This window comes from Tamandua tetradactyla, chromosome 26, assembly GCF_023851605.1.
Source record: "Tamandua tetradactyla isolate mTamTet1 chromosome 26, mTamTet1.pri, whole genome shotgun sequence".
NCBI lineage: Eukaryota > Metazoa > Chordata > Mammalia > Pilosa > Myrmecophagidae > Tamandua > Tamandua tetradactyla.
The window spans coordinates 33,792,798-33,812,103 of record NC_135352.1 but is presented as its reverse complement, the minus strand read 5'-3'; the positions used below and the strand labels follow the sequence as shown (position 1 = coordinate 33,812,103).

Sequence of the window (19,306 nt, the reverse complement as noted above, 5' to 3'; positions counted from 1 at the left end):
TTATTTTCACCTAAATATCTTGCAAATCCCTATAGTTCTCTCAATTACAATACCAACATCCTTATCCAAACCACCCTCATCTCTCTCATGATTGATTACTGTATTCTGCTAAATAGTTTCTTTTCTTATCCTTTTACTCTCACCAATCTCATTTCAAGGCAGAAATATTTTTAAGTTGTGTAATATTTGAAATACATGATTTTACATTGCTTTAAAGGATAAATATAAATATCTTTAATGTGCTATTTAAGATCTTGCATAGTCTGACTTTTACCTATCTCTCTGCCTGCAACTTCAAACACTATATCCTTTATTTTCCATGCTCTAGGCATTTTGCTCACTCTTATCACTGAGTCTATGAAAATATTATTTTGTCTATAATACTGTCTCTCCCAACCCTACCCTTATCAACAGGTGACTCAAGTCTTAGTAATCATTTCTTCCCAAGGAGAACCCTTTCTGCTCTATCTAACCACTTTATTGTCCCCATTAGAGTGCAATTTTTGGTTCACTTCTGCAATCACAGAACATAGCCATGCCTGGCACACAGAAGGCGTATGATAAATGTGTGCTGAGTGCATGATTAAGTTCTCATAAAAAGCCATGTGCTTCTCTTTCATTGCATTGATATTAATTCTAATTTCACAGTTGCTTTTAGAGTTATTTAATATATGCCTGCTAGACAATCATCTCCACAGAAATAAAAACTTCATGAATTTTTCCATATTGTATCCCCAGCAACAAACCTAGCACCTTGCCCAGGGTCACTACTTTACAAGTAATGTTAAATGAATAAATAGTATCTGAAAGACACAAGTATGAAGTAACCTTCTAAAGACAAGAAAGGGAGTGTGATGATCCAAGAAGATTTTTTTAAGGATCTCTAATTGTGTAAAAAAATCATTAGATCCACTCTTACCCAAGTTGTTCAGAGGTATCCACATCTCAAGTCCTACAAATGAAAAATACAGAAAAAAAGAAAAAGCTCTAAGGGTGTAACAGAGACTAAAATTCTGATTTTTATGTTGATGAAAGAGAAAAGTAATATTGAAAGACTCCTCTAAAATTTTCTATATGATTAAGAATTAAAATACATGTGCTTTAGAAGAAGGAATATAAAACACTAACAATGGATTTGTGGCAGGAATTTTCAAATATCAAATATTTTAATAAACTTCTTTCAAATGAAATATGAATTGTGGTGGGCCTATGAGTGTGCACAGGTGTATAAGTGTGTGTGAGAGGAAGAGAGGGATAGGAAAGAAAGAAGCAATAGATATCACTTTTAGAATATATTTGTGTAGAATTCAACTAAATGATTCCTTGAATAACTAAAAATTCATCATTAATGACCTATCGTGTTATCTCGGGGAACACAGGCAGTGAGAATAACAGACTCATCCACTCAATAAATGTTAACTGGAAGCTGGCATCACACATTAAATAAACAGACTTCACAGACACAAAAGATGTTCAACAGATGCATAGACAGAGATGGTAAATATTTTTACAATAATGTGAACCCTCTGTGCAATACACAATCAATGGAGGGCAAAAATGATAAACATTTATTTTTCTATATTCAGTTTAAAGTTGTGCAGGTTAAGAATTTCTCTTTATTTGTTCAAGAAGAAAATTAAATTGTCTTGCATTTGCATACAGAATCAGTTTTTTTTCCTCTCGAACTATTCTGAAAATGCAATATATTTAGTAATAAACTCAGTATTATGCTCCTTGAAAATATGTCTATCGCGGTATTATGGAAAATGCATTTCTTCTACCCTCCTACACAAAAATGTTCTACCTCCAGCATGGAGTGTTTGACCAAAAATTCCATGTCCTTATTTGACTTTCCTGAAAACCATTAAAAGAAAGATTAATCACTTCCTCTGCAATAACTCCTTTATTTCATATAAATTCAACAATGTCCTCTCAATAGCCTATTAAAATTGTTCATTCACTTATTCATTTTCTAATAAATATGTATTAAGCAACTACTTTGTGTCAAGCACAAGTGAAGTTGAAAATAAGAGAATCCAAAATAGTGGTGTAAAATTGTGATAAACTGTACCTTGGAATGAGAGACATTAGTAGGACTCTAAGCTTTGTAAATTGTACATCTGCATAGGTGGTCAATGTGTTTAATGATATAGAGAGGATTAAGTGGGATAATCATAAAACCAGGTATGAAATAAACTCTGAGGCCATGTGAGATGGGTTGCTCAGTAGGCAATAAGTTGCAGACATCTGGAAACCACAGATTTATGAGGAAGGGAGAGATATTTAAGAAATCTATGCAAGATAGAGTTCAAAGAAAATGAAACCAGGTAATGTTGCAGAAAATTTAAGTAAGATGAGAATTTAAACAACCCACTGGATTTAGCAATTTGAGGTAAGTTACTTTCACAAATGATTAGTAACCAGTAACACAGTCTCTTTTGGTGATAAAGTAGGATGACAATGAGATGATCGAAGAGTCAGAAACTTAGGGCTACAAGAAACCAACAATGCAGGAATTTACCTGGAAGGAACTACTTCGTGCAAAAAGGCAAAACCTCGGATATGAAAATAAAAGATGAATACCTGGAATACAATGTGTGTAGAAAGACTGAAAATATATCCGAAGGAAGAGAAGGAAGCATTTCACATAGTTTTATTGGAGGGTGAGTACATGCCTCTTAGATCAGATGAATTCTCCTCTGAAGAGTGGTATTATTTCTGCTGAGGAAAATATTAAACCAATGTCCATTCCAGAGTTTCTGCCCCGTTGAACACGTATTCTTAATATACTTCTTATATTACTGTCTATTATATAATCTGAGTGTCTAGTACACGTGTTATACTCACAGCTTCTGGAGCCAATCCTGATGCAACCAATTATTAACTGTAAATGTGAGGAGAATTATTTAACTCCTCTCAACTCTGTTTCCTTACCTGAAAAACAGGGAGAAAAGCAATACTTTCTCCTTTAAGATTGTTTTGGGGATAAAGTGAGATGCTTTGCAAATAGTAAATAGTAACAGTAATAATAATAAGCAGTAGTAGCTCTTTTAAACTCTCCATTAAATCAACACCAGGGGTTTTCACTACTTGGAGCTGATCACTGATTGTAATCCCAAACACTTTTTGAGGTTTCTGAGCTGGCATCTCGATGACATCACAGACATCTAGTCATGTAATTAAAAAAAAATTCTGTAAGTAATTTTGAGTCACATGCAGATTGGTAAGTAGTTATCCAGTTATAGCTATATATACCAGTTAGCCTGGTGGTACACGTTAGCTAATCAGTTTCGTACTGACCCTACACCTTGCCTTATACCTTAAGAAACAAGGAACAGGAGACAATATTTATTTATCAGATACGATGTGCCAGGCATATTCTGGATACTTCACAAACCTTTAATCATTTAACTCTCAGACCACGTCTAACAGTCATTTTTTGTTATCTCCATTTCATATGTGAAAACCGAAGCTATGAGAGATTAAATTATTTCACAGGCTAAAATTTTACCATAGAGTCTTAGATAAGGATACCAATTGAAGTGAGACTAAATAATTTCATAAGTAAGTGGTTGAGTTTGAATTTCGAGTTGCCACCGATTGCACTGCAACATGATGCCTTCTCCTTTAACAATTCTTAGTTTCATATGGACGGATAAGTGAGCTATATAAAAACAAAATTGAGGATAAAAAAACAATTCCCTTGAAAGATTTGCTCAGAGTAGACAACGTCTTCTTAATCAGTTGCCAATCTTTCTAAAGAACTACAATGCAGTATTACACAAAGGTGCTGGGCCTCCGTTATATGTCCTCCATGAAATTATGGCATTTATTATGGAGAAACAAATCTCTCTGGCATCTAGTATGAAGGGTGTCCTTCCGTTATTTACTTTGGACTTGTCACATCACAAGGAAGTTTTCAAAACAACTCTGTACGGGAGTTATTATACTGTCTCAGCTATACTAGAATTTAAAGAGATTGGCAGAGCAACTCAGAGAGAAATAAATTACAAATTATAGTCCATTTTTTCCTTAAAATATCTTGAAATATTATCATGAAGTTTTACATACACAGGCAAACTTGCTTTAAACTCAGAAAAAAAGCTCTGTACCAAAGTTCCCCATTTTTAGATAATTCAGCTCAAAATCCCTTCAAATTTATTTCAAATCTAAATGAATATAATGACATTTATAAACTCAATCTGTACCCATTGCCCAAATATTCATAACATTCTAACAAACTTGGTGAGTGTAAGTAGTATTTACAGGCAAAATATTTAGCTAGCAATAAATGCCTTAAATTGTAAAGATTAACATGTTAACAATCTCTGACTTAAATTTCCATGTGAGCATATCCTTTCAAAGGAGTCAACATTTTGGGAATTTATCATTTTTTTCACTTTGAAAATATTTGTTTATTGCTTACCACAGTCAAGGCTATATATCCTGGCACTTAAAAAGAATTGCCTTGCATTTGTACTTATCTGCTTCAAGGTTTCACATCCCACTAAATTTTACTCTTCTGATAGAAAGAAATGATGGAATGATGATTTGAAGTTTTAAAATATTAAAATTAATGCCAGAATATTGCCATGAATATAGAAGCCAGAATTAACCAATTGTTTAATAATTAATCAGTAAATTAAGGAAGAGATGGTCAGATTTCATATTCAGGTAATATTCAAATTTCTCTGGAATTCATATTTTGCTTAGCGCAAAGATGTAGTTAGAACAAGGTGTGCACTTTCAGTACATATTGTATTAAATACTCTGGATCAATGTTCCACAATTTGAGTACGTCTTATTCAAAATATGTGTAAATGATCATATTACTATGGTATCAAACCCAGCACTAAATAGTGAACATATATGAGAGCAATTTCAATAATTCTCCATTTAAATTAATGACCCCAGAGCTCACATGGGTGATTTATATTACTATTACATTCAATTGGGCCATAATTAATACTGTAGCAAATAATAATAATACTTAATCCAATACATATATTCTCCTAATTTCCTAGATTACTATTGCTTACACTTTCTCCTCTCATCAAGCCTCCTACACATCCACTTTCATCTTCATTCTTAGTGGATGGTGTCATGGTCAGGTTCATGTGTCAACTTGGCCAAGTGGTGGTAACTGTTTGGTTGGTTGGACAAGTGCTGGCCTGTCTGTTGCAATGAGGACATTTCATAGAATTAAATCATGATCACATCAGCTGCATCCACAGCTAATTCCATTTGTAATCAGCCAATGAGTGTCTTCTTTAATGAGTTATGCTCAATCTAATCACTGGAAGCCTTTTAAGGAGGATTCAGAAGAGACAGGCTCTCTTCCTGCTTTGGCTGGCAAGCCTCTCCTGTGGAGTTGGTCCAGACCCTCCATCAGAGTCGTTGGCTTCACAGCCTGCCCTGCGGATTTTGGACTCCCGTGCATTCCCATGGTCATGTGAGACACTTTTATAAATTTTATATTTGCAAGTGTTCCCTGTTGATTCTGTTTCTCAAGAGAACCCTAAATAATACAAATAATTACTAACACAAATAATACTGTAGCATATAATAATAATATTTAATCCAATATACATTCTCTTAATTTTCTATATTACTATTTCATACACTTTCTCCTCTCATCAAGCCTCCTACATATCCACTTCCATCTTAATTCCTAATGGATGGCTATGCATACCATCATTCTGAGAAAATTATTGGATTCAAAATTTTTGAAATTTTTCAAATTTAGTCTTCCACAGTCAGAAAGTATCAACAGGTAAAACTACAAGGATTTCTCCATAGATCAAACGCTCTCAAGGCTTGATTAGCTTGAGCATGATAATGCTGCGGGTGTGTTCTCTGTAACAGTTTCCACTTCATAGTGTAAGCAAGTACTATTATTGCATTCGCTTATCATTCCAGAAGGAAAAGCACAACTTGGCAGTATAAATACACACACACACACACACACACAAACACATACAAATATATATTGTGGGTATCCTAAAAAAAGTCAGGTGCAATAACTAAGAGAAAAACTTTGGGTTACAGTCTTGATCCACATTTCAATTTACAAGCCTTCCACATAGAGGGGAAAGACTGCTCTGCCCCAGAAGGTAGGGTATTTCTTTTTCTCTACTTGTTAAACCATCAGAGCAATGTCTCATCATTTGCTTATTACATGTGCAAAAGGGGATTTAAAAAAAATTACAGAAAGACCCCGAATATCCAGCCGCTCCCATCATTTCATCAACTCAGGTTTAGGACAGGGTCTAGGAGCAGTTCAGCTATCATAATAGGAAAATAGAAACTATGGTGACAAAAATAAAAAAAAATGAAGTAGATAAACTAAAGCTTTCACACTCAAGACTTGCCTGTTCCAATTTCATAGCCTTCATGAAATACTCAGAAAAAAAAAAAAAAAGTCTTCATAATGACTTGGCATTAGTCACCAAGGAAACTTTTAAAAATTAGTAATGTGAACCTGTAATAAGAAATACGCCATTCCATAAGACTTTCTTCTCAAGGGTGAAAACTCATTTCTTCCACAGAATAGGTATCAGTAAGCAAAATTAAGTCACCTGAGATCCCCTGCCTGCTCAGGTGGGAGCATCTGCCCCCACTTGTGTTGTTCAGGAAGATGAAGACATCTGGAAAGCAAGGGGGTACACTGGCACTCTTGGGGTCCAACCGAACTGTATTTAAATAAGCAGCAATGCACACATTGATTCCCTAAGGACTAAAACAAGTCCATTTGAGGGCATTCTACTTATTTATGGTTCTAAGGTTAAAGAATTTTGTAATTTTACAACCTTAGTTTAAAAGAAAAATACATTCAAAAACAAAAACAAAAATGGATGTGGGGTTGTGGCGGCTGTGGGCATACAAAACAGGTCCTTAAATAGGCAACAGACCTTGTCCATTCACCTGCATTAACAGCTGCCATGTAAAGATAGAGTATACTGCCAGCTTCCCCCACCTCCTGCCCCCCTCACCCGGTTAAGTAATTGTATGTTCCACTGTTGGTGCAATAAACTCAAATTGTTCCACCCTTAAAGAGGTGACAATCTTTGGAAATAGTTCATGTAGGTTGTACAAGTTTCTATGTACAGTTTGTCGCAAGTAACAGAGCTATTTTGCAAGACCTGCCCTTTTCTAAAATGAAAAAAAGAAAAACTAGTTCGTATTTGTTGTGGTTCTGTTTTTTCTCTCTCTCTCTCTTTTTTTCTGGTGTTTTTTGTTTTGTTTTATTTTTGCAAAGCGGCATAGTGACATCTTGACTGTAGGGCAGCCTGAGTTTGTGATCACAACCATAAACCCTAACCATCATTTGCACATCAGTAAGGAAACAAAGAAAGAAGACAGGTGGGTTCCTAAAAACAAACAAACAAAAAACGTAGGGCTCCTAGAGATTTCATTTTGCCTGCACTTCTTCATCCATCAGGAATTCTCCCTCCTGCTTAGCTGGCCGCAATCTTGTTTTCTCCCAGGAAGCGATGGAACCGTGTTTGGGAACAACGTCGGCGGCACCTGCCTGGGAGCCACCCACCTCGCAGACGGTGGCGTTCTTCACAACGGCGCTGACCCCGGGGCACCAGGAGCGCAGGGCTGCCACCGCCGCCCTGGACCACCGAGATCTTGGTCTTTAGGGCCAGGCCTCCGTTGTGCGCGGCGGTGTACTCGTTCCACGCCAGCGGTCCACGTTGGCTGTCTTTGGGGAACGTTTCGGAGACCCTCTTTCCATCCGTAGCTAGCAGAGCCATGCTATCCTCAATGGCTGGATTCCTGCCACGGCGTGCCAAGTTATCACCCTGTGTGTCATGTAATGGGCCTTCAAGCTGCTTTTGGAGGAAAAAGGTCACCCACATATGTTGCACACAGGAGGCTTCTCTCCAGTGTGAGTCCGCTCGTGCATCTGCAGAGCGTGGCAGATGCTCTTCCCGCGGGGCATGCAGCCGTGCTATTTGTCTTGGCTTGGCCACTAACAAAGGCATCGTGCCTGGGGTCTGGGCTGAGCATCCAACAAAAGTGCCAGGAAATTCGACTTTGATATAGGTTGGTTGCGCTCGGATAAATGTTGATGGGAGTCTGCTTCGACCTGCCCTCTCAGGGCGGCTGTTCTCAGTACTCTCTGCTTTACTTCCAGCATCGGGACTTGGACTTGATGCTTTCTGCTTGGCTATTGGCCGGAGCGAGTGCCTACATGGTTTCCAGGATTTCTGGGCTTTTACCCTTAGACTCCTGGTGTCCTGTCGCTGAGGACAAATCGTTGGTCATGCCGTCACTCTCCACTGAACCATTTGCTTGGCTGCTCTGCTGCTGCAGGCCAGGAGGGGCTCGCTCCCTTTTCTCGGGGACATCCAGGGACGCCATCAAGGTGAACCTCAGGGCTGGTGATGCCGAGTGGGCGCTGGGAAGAGGTGTGGGGACCTTTGTGGAGCTACTGAGGGCTTTCTGGGAGCTGACTTGTCTATGTCAAAGTCTTCAATGACGTCATAATGGCAAATCACACTTCTGCTGCCATCTTCACCGAACATCACCGGCTCCTTACCCGTAAGGTCCCAGGGACTCTCCGGCAGGGGGATGTTAGCAATCTGACTGCCCATGTACATTTGAATATGTTGTTGCAATACTATGGCATGCAACACCACGGTGTGCAAAACTACAGCATTAGTGAACTTCTGGCAGATAGGGCAGGAATACTGTATCTTTACCCACATGTTGTTTGAATGAACCCTGAGGTGTGTCTTCAGGTTACTTGGTGTGTCTTCAGGTTGCCTTTGGTGCAGAATCCTACAATTTGTTTATTAGCTTTAGTAGCTTTGTTGTACATTTCTTGGGACTTTCTATATATTGGATCATAGTGTCTAAAAATAGTGAAAATTTTACTTTTTCCTTTCCATTTTGGATAAATTTCTTTTTCTTTTCTAATTGCTTTGGCTAGAGCTTCCAGTACAATGTTGAATAACAGTGGTGACAATGGGTATCTCTGTCTTGTTTCAGATCTTACAGGAAAAGCTTTCAGTTTATCACCATTGAATATGATGTTAGCTGTGGGCTTTTCATATATGGCCTTTATTACATTGAGGAAGTTTCCTTCCATCCTTATTTTTCTAAGTAGTTTTATCAAGAAAAGACACTGGATTTTGTATAATGCCTTTCTTGAATCAATAGAGATGATCATGTGGTTTATCTCTAAATTTTGTTAATGTGATGTATTACCTTAACTGATTTTCTTATATTGAACCACCCTTCCATCACCATGATAAAACCCATTGATCATGGTGTATAATTCTATTAATGCATTGTTGGATTTGCTTTTCAGGTGCTTTGTTGAGGATTTTTGCATTTATATTCATAAGAGAAATTGATCTGTACTTTTCTTTTCTTGTGATTTTATTTATCTTGTAATATTTTTATCTGGCTTTGGTATAAGTTTGATATTGGTCTCATAGACTAAATCAGGTAGGGTTCCCTTCTCTTCAATTTTTTAAAAGAGTTTGAGCAGTATTTATTTAATTCTTGGAATGTTTAGTAGAATTCACCTTGGAAACCAACTGCTCCTTGGCTTTTCTTTGTTGGGAAGTATTTGATGACTGATTCAATCTATTTAATTATAATTGTTCTTCTAGAGTCAGTGTAGGTTGTTTGTGTGTTTCTAGGAATTTTTCCATTTCAGCTAGGTTGTCTAATTTGTTGGCATACAATTGTTCATATTATCCTCTCATGATCCTCTTTATTTCTGTGGCATCAGTCCCCCCTCTTATTTCTGATTTTATTTAATTGTGCTTTCTCTCTTTTTCTTTGTCAGTCTAGCTAAGTGTTTGTTAATTTTATTGATCTTTTCAAAGAAACAGCTCTTGGTTTTGATTCTGTGGCTTTTTATTCTCAATTTATTTTTTTCTGCTCTAATCTTTGTCATTTCTTTTCTTCTGTTGCTCTGAGGTCAGTTTGCTATTCTTCTCCTCCAGGTGTTCAGTTAGGTCTTTCCTTTTAGATGTTCTCCTTTTCTCAGTGTAACTGTTTAGGGCTATAAGTTTCCCTCTCAGCCCTGCCTTCACTGCATCCTATAAGTTTTGCTATGATGTGTTCCCATTTTCACTCATCTTGAAATATTTACTTATTTCCTTTGCAATTTACTCTTTGACCCACTGATTTTTTAAGAATGTATTATTTAACTTCATTGTATTTTGGATTTACCAGTTCTCTGCCTGTTACTGATTTCCAGTTTCATTTCCATGATGGTCAGAGATGGTGTTTTGTATAATTTCAATCTTTTAAAATTGTATAGATTTGCTTTTTGAGTCAACATGTGGTCTATCCTGAAGACTTACCCATGTGCACTTGAGAAGAATACACATGCTTTAGCTTGGGGTTGCCAAGTTCAGTAAATATCTGTCAGGTCTGGTTCATTTATCGGATTCTTCAAACTCTCTGTTTCCTTATTATCTCCTGTTTAGATGTTCTGTCCATTGATGACAGTGTTGTACTGAAGTCATCAAATATTATTACAGAGGTGTCTACTTCTTCCTTTAGTTTTGTTAGTTTTTGCCTCATGTACTTTGAGGCACTGGTGTTAGGTTCAGAAATATTTATGATTGATATTTTGCCTTGGTGAAGTGCCCCTTTTATTAATATATAGTCTCCTTCTTTGTTTCTTATGACAGTTTTTGACATAAGGTCTCTTTTGTCCACTATTAGTGTACTAGCCCGGTTCTGTTTTTTGGATATTATTTGCATAGGATATATCTTCCAGACTTTCACTTTCAAAATATTTATGTTTTGGGGTCTAAGGTAAGTCTCTTGTAAACAACATGTAGTTGGACCATGTTACTTTTAATCTATTCTGCCAAGCTGAGTCTTGATTGGGGAGTATAATCCATTAACAATCAGTACTATTACTGTAAAGGCAGAACTTACTTCCATCATTTGTACTTTGGTTTTTATGTCATATCTTTTTTTCTGGTTCTCTTTTCCTTTATTGCAACCTCCTTTTTTGTATACTTGATCTTTTGTGATGTATCTGACTGATCCTTTTCTCATTTGTACTGGTATATTTTTAAAATGATTTCTTTGTGGTTACCCTTGGGTTTATATTATGCAGCCTATATCTGTTACCTACTACTTTTAAATATACAAACTTAGCTTAAATGGCATACTCGTGCTCTGTTCCCTTATCCCTCTCTTTCCTTTCTTTATAATGTTTTCTTATCTCACTTTACTGCTTGATCAGGGAAATATCCTTACCCTATATTTGGTACAATTACACTCTGACTTTTATGGGAATTTAAAGAGCAGAGTTGTATATTGAGGATACAGTACTATTGGGTTTTGCATTTACCCTTTTAATTACCCTTACTTAGGTTACACTTCATTTGTTCATATTACTTCAAGACACTCTCCAGTCTTCCTTTCAACCTTCAGAACTCCTGGAAGGCAGGTCTCTTGTTGACGAGTTCTCTCAGTTTCTGTTTATCTGTGAATATTTTATACTCTACCCCTTTCTGTAGAGAATAACTATATATCAGATAAGAATTTTGGGCTGGCAGTTTTCCTCTTTATTCTGTTTGGGTTTATTCTGTTTCAAGTATGCTGCACTTCTTTGACATGTATATTTATGCCTTTCATAAGAATTAGGTAGTCTTCCGCCATTGTTTCCTCAAATATGACTTCTGCCTCTAGTCCCATCTCATCTTTTTTTAGAACACTCATGATATGTGCCAGGCTGTTGTTTCCTGCTGTCACTCAAATCCCAGAGACTGCTTAATTTTTTCTGTTCTTTTCTTCATTTGTTCTTCTGACTGTATAACTGCAATTGTCCTGTCTTCTAGTTCAACATTTCTTTCATATTTTTCAAATCTGCTATTTGAATACTGTAATAGGTTTTTAATTGCCATTATTGTGTTTTTCAACTCCATCCTTTCCATTATGTTTCTTTTTAAACTTTAGAATTCTTTGTTATGCTCACACATTGCCTTATTATATTAATTTATTTAGGGTATTTGTTTGAATTTCTTTGATTTGTTGTTTCAAATTCTGTGTCTCCTTTGAAGTTTTAATGTTTCCTTGACTGAGCCACCATTTCCTGTTTTTTTAAATATAGCTTATAATTTTTTTTTTGCTGATGACTGGTATTCTGATTATCTTGATGTGTTAACTCTGAAGTTCAGTGTGTCCTTGTCTATCTAGGGTTTCATTGTTGATTGGCTTTGTGGAAGTCTTTTATTTGACATTTGGTCCAACTTACTCTGGAACTGCAAAACTAGAACTTAATCTAATTAGGACTCCCTTGTATATAACATTCATTTTTTCTTGCAGCTTTCAAAACTCTCTCCATGTTCTTTGTATTGACAGTTTGATCATTATGTTTCAAGGTGCATTTTTATTCAAGTTTATTATATTTAGTGTTCTCTGGGCTTCCTGGATGTGCATATTCATGTCTAATGCAAAATTTGGGAGGTTTTCTGTCATTATTTCTTGGAGTATTCCTTCTGCTCCTTTCACCTTTTCTTATCCTTCTGGGACTCTCATTATGCACATGCTGGTATACTTAATAGTGCCCCACAGTTTTCTTAGGCTACTTTCAATTTATATACTATTTTTCTTTCTGTTCCTCTGTCTGACTCATTTCAGTTGTCTTGTCTTCAAGTTGATAGATTCTTTCTTCTGCAAACTCCAATCTGCTAGCTCCTCAAAGGAATATTTCATTTCCATTATTGCAATTTTCATCTCTGGTAGTTCTGTTTGGTTCTTTTTCAATTTCTTTATTGATACTCTCATATTGCTCATTCATTGTTTTCCTGATATCCTTTATTGCTATCAATTATTGCTCTTCCTCTCCTTGAGCATATTGTCCAATATATCAACAGTTGGAACTTCTTCGCTGTTGTTTTTTCAGTTCTACCTTCTTCCTTTGAATGGACCACCCTTTCTGGTTTCTTTCTTGGTTTTATAATCTTTTATTACACACTGTACATTCACATATTTTAAATTGTTAACTATGGGATTGAGTCCATCAGCTGTCTGTTTCTTCAGTTTATATCCAGCTAGTACTAACACAGACATTTTCTTGAGTGCCAGGTGGTAACAAAACCAAAACAAGCTTAAGCAAAAACAAAACAAAACACCCTTGACAGTATTTGAAAATTGACTTTGTCTTGTCTGGTGGGGTCTTTCAGGGTTCAGCCCAAGGCAAATGCAAAGTTCAGGATTCTCCTTTACATTTCTGAGCCTTTGTTTTGTCCTTGTACTTTTTAGTGGCCTTAGTATTTCCATTGTTTACAGGAACTTGAATATATCCTCTACTCCTCAGTAAACGGGCATTGCATTCTTCCTCTCCTAGATCTTCCTTAGTAAGACTTAAAGCAGGTAGACCTTTGCTGAGGCACCCGATTCAATTGTTTCTTAGTCTTCTTTCACTGTCTCAAATTGATTTTGCTTTGAGCAAAGATAAAATGGGGGGGGGGGGTTGGCAGGAAGGTTCATAGCAGAGAGGATTTCTGAAGTCAGTCTGTCCCACTTAGAACAAGGCCAGGGACTCTCAAATGCAATGCTGGCCAACTCCAAATTTCCCTGAGAAGGGGATGAGAGGGGTCTGGAAAGGTGCCAGGAGCTTCTCTCACAGTCCCCTAAAACTGCATTTTCTTGACTTAGCATCTGCCTAGTAGGTGACATTCAAGTGTTCTTTGCAGCACTGAAGAAGTGTAGTAGTAAGATTCAAGTGTCAACTTGGCCAGATGATGGTGCACGGTTGTTCTGTCACTGTGGATATAAATCATCAGCATGTCAAATTCATCTCTGTCTGATAACATCTGTGGTTGGCTCAGGGGAGTGCCTTCTGCAATGAGTGATCATTATTTTAATAGCTTGAGTTTTAAAAAAGGAGAAAACAGAAGAGTTAAGTACAGCTCAGAGCAGCCCAACCCAACTCAACTCAGAGCTCAGAGCCAACACAAACCAAGATGTTTGGAGATGCAGAAAAGAATTCCTTCGGGAAAAGCCATTTGAACCCAGAAGCCAGAAAAGACCAGCAGACATTGGCATGTGCCTACTCATGTGATAGAGAAACCCAGAGGAAAGCCAGCTGCCTTTCCTTTGAGGAAGTGTATATTTGTAACTAAATAAATCCCTTTTATAAAAGCCAGTGCTCTCTGGTGTATTGCATTCTGGTAGCCTTAGCAAACTAAAACAAGAAACATAATGTTTTAAGTCTCTTCCACCATATTTTCCCATGATGTGTTTAAACAGGAGCTCCCAGCAATCTGAAATTGCCTCAACTAGCATGGCTCAGGGTCCAGACTGAAAGGAAGTGATGGGGAATTAAGAAAGAAAGACAAGAGACAAAGATATAGTTAAAGCTGGGACCAGGTGGGACTCTGAGCTCTGCCGGAGACTCAAGGACTCCAAGAGGCTCAGCACTGTTTATTCTGTAGGGCTGTGTGGTAAAGAAAGTAACAAAAGTGTAACTAAAAAACAGAGAGGAGGAAGCAGGGGCTGAACCATCTGCTTCCCTGTGCCCTGATGAGTCAAAAGCTACACGTTTCCCAAGGCCTCCTTCTGCCCCAGACTCAAGCAGCTTTGGAACAGGTTCATCTTTTCAGGACATCAGTTTCCTATTTCCACAGAGACAGCTTTGCTATATTGTTGCAGTGAGCAGGTGACCTTCATGTCACCTGTGCCCAAGATGAAGTAACTAATCAAAAACACTGATCAGCAATGGGACTATACACCCCCAGCTCTTGGGGAGCTAGGTCTTTATGCCTCACCTATCACCAGCTTGTTACATCAGGGGCCAGATTTGAGTGACTCATTGCTAGCTACAATACAGGGGATGGAGAATGGTAGTCCCCCATGGACAATGCAATTTCCTGTTATTAACCACAGCTTACCACGCTTTTCCTCCCTCTTTCCCCTGGGTTTTGCACCGAACTTTGGAGTTCTGAAATAATTGATTCTGGCTATTCTTACCTACTTAAGAGTTGTTCTGTTGGAGGAACTGAATCCCAGAACTTCTTACTCCACCATTTTCCCTGAATTTCCTCTGCTCCTTCCCTACTGAGAGCCTCCTGTATCCCATGCCACTTCTGCCTCAGTACAGGAAAACTCTGTAAAACGATAACAACTCCACAGCTTCCCATGTGGTGTCCTTAACTTTCTTATCATTATATTATAGCTCAAATTCTACTTCTGCTCAATCCTGCTTCCTTTATTTTCCTAGAAAATTTCATCCTGAGAATATTTCCTTCCAAATACCCTGCATGCAAATGTCTATCTCAAAATCAATACCTTCAGGGACCTGCCCTGTGACATTGAATAACAAATACAAGGGGAAATATCAATTGATATTCTCAAGAGATTTTAAAAAGTGCAGTTGTAACAAATTCAACACATTCTTTGATATTGTCTCCTAGGAAACAAGAAATAGAGGGGTATGTCTAAAGATAAAGTATATGTGCAGAAAACTAAGGCAAAACTAAGAAAGTGATTTGTAAAAGCTTTACCTCCGACATCTCTATCTATTTGCCTGAAATCAACTTCTATTCAACATTTTACTAAAATAGGTGATGGATTTTTTAAAACGAAATACCAGAAAGTAAATATTTTAGTCTTTTCAGGTCATAAATTCTCTGTGACAACTTCTCAACTATGCCTTTGTACTATAGAAATGGTCATAGACAATATATAAACGAATTGGCCTGGCAATGCTCTAAGAAAGCTTTATTTACAAATACAAATGCCATGCCAGATTTGACTTGAGGGGTAGGTACAGTTTGTCAAATCTTGTATGGAAAGGTCAATCCCAAATGACAAAACAAGAACTGAAAGACTTAATAATTGGGAAATGAGAAAATTGTCAATATTTACAAATTAATGATTGTAAATTCAAAACATCTAAAGGAATCTACAGATTAAAATATAAAATTAAGTTTAATGAACAAGCATACTATTAGAAATTTTAGAGAAGGTGGTATTTATGGGGGTTTATTTGAGCATCCTTTTCCACCACCTTAAAGGGAAGTCTTAACATGTGGGGCTCAGATATACATTGATTAGTATGGTATGTTTATCCAGTCCGATAAACTATTTCTACTTACTGAAAAGGGTTTATCACCAGGTTTTGCTTATCTGTAATTCTGTGGGATGCAATCCATTGTTCCATTTTCTCTTAAGCCTCTGCAAGTAATTTCTTTTCATCTTCTGGAAAATCCTCTCTCAGAAAGGAATTCCTAATAACAATACCCAGTGCAACCACTTTATTTTACTTGAAAGTATTTTTTTAATGTTAAATTTCAAAAATTCACTGGGTTTGTATACTTGCAGTGTAACTCAGATAAAACCAACCTTCCAACTGATAGCACATATAAACTGTGGGCAGAAAAATAATAGCAGCAACAAACTTACCTTATTCCATCAGAGGGGAATTTATAACTGGCAGCAATTGGAGTAAAATAGATCCTTGGGGAAAAGGAAACACACTTGATGACTGTGCTATATTTGTAGCTCTTAGCCTGAAAGCAGACCCCTGTCTGTTCTAGCCAGAGTAACTAACATGTATGTAGAAACTCATAGTATTATGGGCTTTAAGAAACAGGAGCTAGAGTAGAGGTCCACCAGAGAAGCCAGAATATGATGGCATAAATTCTAGAATAGAGAAAGGCACAGAAATAGGATTTGAAATTCTGACCATGACTCCTGAACTACACATACTCAAGGCAGACTCCAACCAATACAGCTAAAGAGTAAAGAACTGACAGTAAATTTCAGCCACTGCCCCCAAGAAGAGATGGGTTTTGTCATTGAAGGCAAGCCAATTTCCTGGGGGGAAAAAAAGAATTAAAAAACCAACACTATCCAGATAAATAAAATAGAATCTAGTGTCTCTGAAAAGTATTATTCCCAAATATCAGGATAAAGTCCAAAATTGTAGAAAGAGCAAACAAGGAATTATTACCTATACTAAAGAGGAAAAACAATGAATGGAAACCAACACCAAGATTAATCAGAAGTTGAAATTAGTAGGAATGTGTTTTAAAGCAGCTGTTTTAACTATCCAAGAACAAAAAATGAAATATAGTCATGATGAATGAATACATGGATGATTTCAACATAAATACCTTATAACATAAATGGAATATCTATAGTAAAATATTCAATCGGTAACTTGAAGTTAGAGAAATAGAAACAATCCAAGATGAAGAAAAAAGAGAAAAAATATTGGGAAAAAAAATGAGCTGGTCCTCTTCCTTAAGCTATGGGAAAAATTTAATGTTCTAATGTATGTGCCCAATTGCTGTCTTAGAAGGAGAGGAGTGAGAGATAAAGTAGAAAAATATTTGAATAAATAAAGGTCGAAAGTTTCCCAAATTTGCTAAGAGGTATAAATTTACAAATTCAAGAAGCTAACTGAAAATAAAAGGATAAATACAAAGAAAAATACAGTTAGGTACAGTATGTTTAAAATGTTGAAAAATAATAAAGGGAAAATTTATCCAGAGAAACATGACATATCACATACGGATGAATACCATAGGGCATGAAAGCTGACTTACCTTAAGCAATGGAGGCCAAAAAACGGGAAAAACATCATTAATGTTCAAAAAGGGGGAAAAAGTCAACTCAGAATTTCATATTAAAGAAAAATACATTTAATAATGACGAATAAGCAAAGCAGAATTTGTGATCAGAGCCACTGCACCACCAGGAAAACTAAAGAAAGTTCAACAAACTGAAAGGAGAAATAGAGAGTTGGATTTTCACAAAGGAGTGCTTTTGAATGCATATACAGTTATAAAATAAAATCTTAAAAATGTATGTAACAGTTTAAAACAAAAATTGCAATTGTGGGTTTATAACAAAACTTATATAACAAATTTGGTATGCATATAGAAATGGAGGATATAAATAGCATAAATAATGGCAAGGAGCAGAGCAATAAGCATGTGTGGTTACAAGATTCTTACATTTTACACAGTAATATGATTGTATATTTAATACACTAAAAGATTAAGAATGTCTATGTTAATTACTATAACAACTAATACAAAACATAGTGCTAAGAGGTATAGTTAGTAAGCTTATAAACCCTAAACCATTCACTAATATAACACAATACAGAAATACAGCAAATAAGTCAAAACAGAAGATAAAATGTACGTATAAATATAATCAATTAACCCAAAAAGGGAAGCTAAAGAGAAGAAAGAAAACATTGCAGTTCTCATCTCTAGAATTTTGATTTGAGATCTATTTTATAACTTCAACTTCCCAACTTAACTTTTAAAGTTTCTTAATATATGGAATATATAATTATAACAACTGCTTTAATGTCCCTCTCTACTAATTCAAATTCTGTGTCAGTTCTGGGTTGTTTTCCATTGATTAATAGATTAATTGATACTCTCACTATGGGTCATATATTCTTGCTTTTTTTTTGCATGTCTCATAAGTTGTTATTGAATGCTGAACATGATGAATTTATTTTGGTTGGTGTTGACATATTCCTATAAATATTTTTCAACTTTATTCTGGAACATCGTTGCATTGGAAATGCTTTGACCCTTTCAGACATTGCTTTACAAATTTTCTAGGCGGATCCTGAGCAGTGCTCAGTCTAGGGTTAATTATTCTCTACTCCTGAGGATAAATCTTATTATGCTCCATTGAGGTCTTTTAGTCAGGCTGCTGTGAACAGGCACTATTTCCACACCTCTGAGGGTTCCAAGCATGGCTATCTTTAATCTTTTATGATGTCCCTTCTTCAGGTCTTCAGTTTCTGCATACACCTGCACTGATCTCTACTCAACTGACTACTTGAGGGGAAGCCTCAAATTTCTCTAAATTTCTGAGATCTCACTTTCTGCAGCTCTCTCCTCACTGATATTTTGTCTTGCACACTCTAGCCACTTTGTTCTCACAAACTCTTACCTCTTCTCCTCAACTTGGGGAGTCTTCTGAACTCCACTCAGTTCTTCCCCTCTGCTCTATGGCTTGGATATCATTTTACTTGGTTAATGTTGCTGGGATGCGCCATACCAGAAATAGGTTGGCATTTATAAGGTAACTTATTAAGTTTAAAGTTTATGGTTCTGTAACTGAAAAAACGTTCAAACTAAGGCATCCAGAAAAAGATACTTTGACTCAAGAAAGGCTGATGGGTCCAGAACACCTCTGTCAGCTGGGAAGCCTGCTGCGATCTTTGGCTTCTTGTTTCAAACTGTTTTCCTGGAGGTATTTACTTTCTAGATTTCCAAATAGCTGGGTCTCATGTTGGCTCTGAAGCAACTGTTCTCCAAGCATTTGCACCTGAGGT

The 19,306-nt window shown here is 36.6% G+C and overlaps 1 long non-coding RNA gene and 1 pseudogene across 1 annotated transcript; both read right to left on the bottom strand.

The window, feature by feature from the left end:
• Positions 1-881: 881 nt before the first annotated feature.
• On the bottom strand, positions 882-5,477 carry LOC143670001 (uncharacterized). The gene is made up of 3 exons (XR_013169205.1): positions 5,040-5,477; positions 2,848-2,934; positions 882-952 (listed from the first exon to the last, which is right to left on the bottom strand). It is a non-coding gene; the product is annotated as an uncharacterized LOC143670001 (long non-coding RNA).
• A 156-nt stretch (positions 5,478-5,633) lies between these two features.
• On the bottom strand, positions 5,634-15,134 carry LOC143669810 (sal-like protein 4 pseudogene; annotated as a pseudogene).
• Positions 15,135-19,306: the final 4,172 nt, after the last annotated feature.